The sequence below is a fragment of the Nerophis lumbriciformis genome, linkage group LG14 (genome assembly GCF_033978685.3).
Source record: "Nerophis lumbriciformis linkage group LG14, RoL_Nlum_v2.1, whole genome shotgun sequence".
NCBI classification, from domain to species: Eukaryota; Metazoa; Chordata; class Actinopteri; order Syngnathiformes; family Syngnathidae; genus Nerophis; species Nerophis lumbriciformis.
Window position 1 is genome coordinate 38,316,471 of NC_084561.2, and position 6,523 is coordinate 38,322,993.

A 6,523-nucleotide genomic window follows, 5' to 3' on the forward strand; every position below is an offset into this window, starting at 1 on the left:
ATATATATATATATATATATATATATATACAAAAAAAAAAAAATACATATATTTGTATATATATATATATATATAAATATACACAAAAAAATATATATATACATATACAAATATATATATATATATATATATATATATATATATATATATATATATAAATTTGGGTCAAAAAGTTTGGGTACCCCTGATATAGAACATTACAGACAGCTAGTACGACGTTGGTAAGCTACCAAGCCGCACCGCTTGATGGATTGTCAGAGCACTGCGGCTACTGTAGTCAGACGTACTCTGCTTCAACATACGGGTATTATTATTTTAGTGTGTGTATGAGGACACCAAAATGACACCTTTTAGGAAAAATATTATCTGGCGTTTTGTGTCGCAAATATTATGCAAAACCAACTTTTCTTACTTATTGGTACTTGCTGTTGTGTATTTGGGATCAGTATAAGTTCTGAAAATTTGCATGCATCCGCCATTGTAGTCCACGCTGTAGTTAACAAGCTCCTTCTATTTCTCTATCCTCTTGTTGTGTGGCATTCATCCACCGCTGTTGCCATTTGTAATACAAAGTAGCATACAGTTTTAACTTATATCTGTCAGTAGACTCGCTATGGAAGCGCTAGAAACTACAACAAAATGCATTTTTCCACTGCAGGAACTTTTTCAGGAACTTCCCCACTTACCAGGTAAGTAAAGTTCCCCCTGTGTTTCCACCAAAAACTACACAAATAGATTGAGTTCTTTAGGAACTCTTCGGAGTTTCTCCTTGGTAGGTGGGACTTTTCCAAGCGACCACGAGCCTTTTCGGGGGCGGGCTGTGCTGTTGAATGCTGATTGGTTGAACACAGTTGGATACTTTTCTAAAACTTCTCTTTCAAACACACGACCGCCACTGGAATATACGCAGAGACTGTTTATTTCTAATTTCTTGTGTATTTTCACTTGACAACGGAGAGAAAGAAGAACAAAAAGGGCAACTTTTGTGGGGCATCTGTGTGCTGAAGAACGCTGATCAGTGGAACTATTTTGGAGTGTTTTTACTCAGCCGTAGTCTTTAAACTATATGCATTTTCATTTTTGTTTATATTTTTATTTTTACAAACTTGTGGACAAACTGTTTTAAACGGAGGAGTATGAAGCCAGACTCGAAGCTGCTTACTACTCTGACTCAATTGGATAAATGCGGAAAGAAAGGAGGCAGCACACGATTGTAACGAAGGTAAACAACATCAAATCTTAACTATTTACTTTATTACATGTTGTAAAAGTAGTCAATGACACTCCATTTGTGTAGTTATTAGCCTCAACCCGAGTAAACAGAATGCTAATGCTAACAAGCTAACTTTAAAGCCGATGTGTTTGTGTTTTCGGCGTAAGATAAAGACTTTTTGACTGATTGATTGATTTATTGAAACTTTTATTAGTAGATTGCACAGTACAGTACATATTCCGTACAATTGACCACTAAATTGTAACACCCGAATAAGTTTTCAACTTGTTTAAGTCGGGGTCCACTGTATTATGCTAATATACTATCATCATAATACAGTCATCACACACGTTAATCATCAGAGTATATACATTGAATTATTTACATTATTTACAATCGGGGGGGTGGGATGTGGGGGGAAGGGGGGTTAGGTTTGGTTGATATCAGCACTTCAGTCATCAACAATTGCATCATTTGAGAAATGGACGTTGAAACAGTGTAGGTCTGACTTCGTAGGATATGTACAGCGAGCAGTGAACATAGTGAGCTCATTTATTGACTGACATTTATTATTCATGTATTGTTATTTACAGCTGAAATGGACCAAAATGATTTGACTGACCCTCATTAAAGGGGAACATTATCACAATTTCAGAATTGTTAAAATCATTAAAAATCAGTTCCCAGTGGCTTATTATATTTTTCGAAGTTTTTTTCAAAATTTTACCCATCACACAATATCCCTAAAAAAAGCTTCAAAGTGCCTGATTTTAACCACCCTTCCATTTTCCTGTGATGTCACATAGTGAAGCCAACACAAACAAACATGGCGGAAAGAACTGCAAGCTATAGCGACATTAGCTCGGACTCAGACTCAAATTTCAGCGGCTTAAGCGATTCAACAGATTACGAATGTATTGAAACGGATGGTTGTAGTGTGGAGGCAGGTAGCGAAAACGAAATTGAAGAAGAAACTGAAGCTATTGAGCCATATCGGTTTGAACCGTATGCAAGCGAAACCGACGAAAACGACACGATAGCCAGCGACACGAGAGAAAGCGAGGACGAATTCGGCGATCGCCTTCTAACCAACGATTGGTATGTGTTTGTTTGGCATTAAAGGAAACTAACAACTATGAACTAGGTTTACAGCATATGAAATACATTTGGCAACAACATGCACTTTGAGAGTGCAGACAGCCCAATTTTCATCAATTAATATATTCTGTAGACATACCCTCATTCGCGCTCTTTTCCTGAAAGCTGATCTGTCTAGTTTTGGAGTTGATGTCAGCAGGCCAGGGAAGCTAGGGTCGATAGCTCGCTCATCTGCGGGAACAAACTGCCGCCATTGCTTGCCGTGCTACCGGGGTCCTTTGTCCCTGAATTGCTCACACACTCCAGCAGATTCAATGGGGGTCTGGCGGCAGATTTCTTTGACTTTATCGTTGGAAATGCATCTGCTTTGAGTGTCGCAGGATATCCACACATTCTTGCCATCTCTGTCGAAGCATAGCTTTCGTCGGTAAAGTGTGCGGAACAAACGTCCAATTTCTTGTCACTTTCGCATCTTTGGGCCACTGGTGCAACTTGAATCCGTCCCTGTTCGTGTTGTTACACCTTCCGACAACACACCGACGAGGCATGATGTCTCCAAGGTACGGAAAACAGTCGAAAAAACGGAAAATAACAGAGCTGTTTTGACCCGGTGTTTGAGAAAATGGCGGATTGCTTCCTGATGTGACGTCCGAGAGCGAATATTAGAAAGGCGTTTAATTCGCCAAAATTCACCCATTTAGAGTTCGGAAATCGGTTAAAAAAATATATGGTCTTTTTTCTGCAACATCAAGGTATATATTGACGCTTACATAGGTCTGGTGATAATGTTCCCCTTTAATTCATCATTTACCGAGCGGACGACTTTCTGACTGTTGGACATTGCAGACTAAAGCCTGACTTTTTATGAACAATTCTGTAGACTTTATTTTATAAATAATATCGTTTTGTATATGATTGGTTTGTATTTCACTTAGTTAAACTTCAGTAAAAGAACTGTGACCTAATATTCTCTGTTTATTTACATAATATCAGTACAGAAATATAGTAAACCACCCCCTCCATACGTCATCAGCCTGATTTGTATAAACTACCCTGAACTGTGAAATGCGGTGGAAACACAAACCACACACTCCTACAGGAACCTCGGTTCCTGAAAAGGGCCTAATGATGACAGAAGGGAAGACGCTGTCGAAGTGGAGTCACGTAAATAAGATCACCCACAAGCGGCGCATCAAAAAGCGGGTTGAAAATGCTCTGTAAATATGACCTGTGCAACATTTTGACCAAAGAACCACATGATATGTAGACCGCAAGGAAGTGGTTTAAATGTAGGGGGAAAAAAAATCATAATATGACCCCTTTAATGCGCCTTATAGAGATGCGCGGTTTGCGGACACAACCGCGGAGTCCGCGGATAATCCGCGGGTCGGGCGGGTGACATAACGAAAAACATAGATTGTAAATAGATTCGGGCGGTTGAACCAATTCGGAAATATATATACATAGTTAAATGTTGTTACCCACATACGAAAAACGTATAGATTTTATCGGTCCTTTAGGTGGAGCTGATGGTGCATCACCGAAAAAGAAAAGGATTGACTTCACAGAATGGGAGGAGGATACACCCGTGCTTGTTGATGAAGTAGAGGATTATTCCTCTACAAACTTCCAACTCGACGGATCAGCAGAGGAAAATCTACTTTCCTTTTGGGGGGAAACAAGGACAATCATTCCCACGACTACAACACCTTGCCAAGAGAATCCTATGCGTCCCAGCAACAAGTGCCGCAAGTGAGCGCTCCTTCAGCGCAGCAGGGCGCATTTTAGAGGCCAGGCGCTCTCGCCTGAATCCTGGAACTGTAGATGCCATTTTATTCCTGCATAGTGCTAACAAAAAAAAAAGTAAGTAGACATACGGTTGGATATGTTAAACAAATTAGTCTACGTTACCTATAGGCTATACCAAATAAGACCATGTCTAACCTATATTGAGTTCGGTCAGCTGAATAATTTTGATGGTTACGTGTTGTTTGGGCGCACTACAATGCAAAGGAATTAAGGCAATTGCGTTGTTTATTGTGTTTTTTTTCTATTCGAGATATACTACTATGTGTTAATTATTTGGTCTCGCTTTCAAGTGAAGCGCATCTCCGATTGGCTACAATGTAAGGCTATTTAGCCTGCTTTGTTTGTCGTGACCGTCTATTTTCATTATAATTCAAGTTTGATGATAAAGTGCAGTCTGATGGGTTTGATTTCCCCCTTCAGCTTTTTGCCTTAGCCAATAAGTTGCAGGTAATTTATTATTATTATTTATTTTATTTATTTTTGTTTAAATAGGGATGACATACATATGTTATTGTATAATTTAAGTTTGTGCGCGTGATTGACAGCCTAAGGCTTATGAGGCACATTTTTTATTTATTTTTTTATTTCAACTTAAAAACGTATGAGCCTATGCCTATGCCTAGAACATAGGCTATGTGTTCATCTTTATTTTCCTGCCTGTCGTTGACAAGGGAGATTGTCTGATATTTTGTCATGGCTGCAGATCAATCAATAAAGGTTCATCTTTCTCGCGAAATTGTTCACTGTTTCACTGTGCACCCCGCCCTCGTCCCTATTTGAGCATTATAACGTTAACAAGTTAATATTCATTGAAATAAATTCAGAAAAAAAATTTTACCTAACGAAAATATAGGCCTAGTCTTTCTAAAAAAATTTTTAACTCCTTAAAAGCATCGTTCTGCTTGCTGCAACTGCGCACACAAAGTGTGAGGAACGCACTCCTGATCTGAGGGCATTGGCAACAATAGTCAACACTTTCTTAATGGAAATGACAATAATACTATAATAATGATAAATAATATTATCACGCATTGAATGTCTCTACTGCATTGGATCAGTCTTCTTTCTTTAACAGGCAAAAGCTTTCTAACCTCACTAATGCCTTGCATCGTCTATATTAGATATATAACAACGGGCGGATGGCGGGCGGGTGTGGTTTTGATAAAATGTTGGTTGGGTGGATGGCGGATGGATGACGACTTTTTGCGGATGAAATAATTGCCTATCCGCGCATCTCTAGCGCCTTATAATCTGGTTCACCTCTTGTATCAATATAGACCTGAATAGACTCGTTCAATGTTAGTCCGCCTTATAATCCAGATCGCCTTATGGTACGACAAATAAGGTACTGTAATCATAGTCCTCTGAAAATGATTTGTCTCTTAAGTGGTTCCATAGACTACGTTGTACAGTTGGTGGCGGTGTATGCTTTTAAACCGAGAGACTAATCTACAATAAAAATTACAATGGGGATGGCTTGGCGGGGTTGGGAGATTGGCCGTGCCAGCAACCTGAGGGTTCCTGGTTCGATCCCCAGCTTCTACCAACCTATTCACGTCCGTTGTGTCCTTGAGCAAGACACTTCACCCTTGCTCCTGATGGGTCGTGGTTAGCGCCTTGCATGGCAGCTCCCGCCATCAGTGTGTGAATGGGTGAATGTGGAAATAGTGTCAAAGCGCTTTGAGTACCTTGAAGGTAGAAAAGCTCTATAGAAGTATAATCCATTTACCAAAAAGGTGAAGTTGCAGCATTTAGTTACTTGTAACTTTTTTGACATTAACGGTAAAATCACAGCTCTGCAGTTACAGTAAATTGTCGTAAATATATTTCAAATACTGTAAATGTGAAAGTGGTGCAATTATTAGGCAGTAATTTGCAATGGCTTTACAATGACAAGGTTTTACAGTATGCAGATGGACTGTGAAAGAATTTCTGCAGATAACTAAGTCTACCCAGCTGGAGGTCCGGTCATATCTGATTGCATTTGTGACCCTGCTGGAAGTCAGCTCAGGCTTCTGGGGATGAGACAGGATAGGATTTTTAGGATAGGAGGGGATACAAAGAATTCAGTGGAGAAGGTCAAAAAGTAAGAAGGATTTGAGGAACGCAAGGGAAGTGTAATAAAAGTATAAATGCCTTCTGGACAGCCTGGGTAAGACAGAACCAGAGATGTGACCGGGAGAGGCAAATGCAAAACAAGGTAAATTAAAGGGACAAAAAAAGGGATTTGTACTGCGGGACATTGAAATGGAAAAAATCTGAAGGGTGAGGAAGGTGACAGTAATACGGGAGACAGCAACAGTGGCGGTACGTAAGAGTGAAATTAAGTTAGTGTGAGGTAAGAAAGACAGGAGGGTGGGTAGGATGGAGAAGTGAATGACAGAACCAGCAATGCAGCAAAGT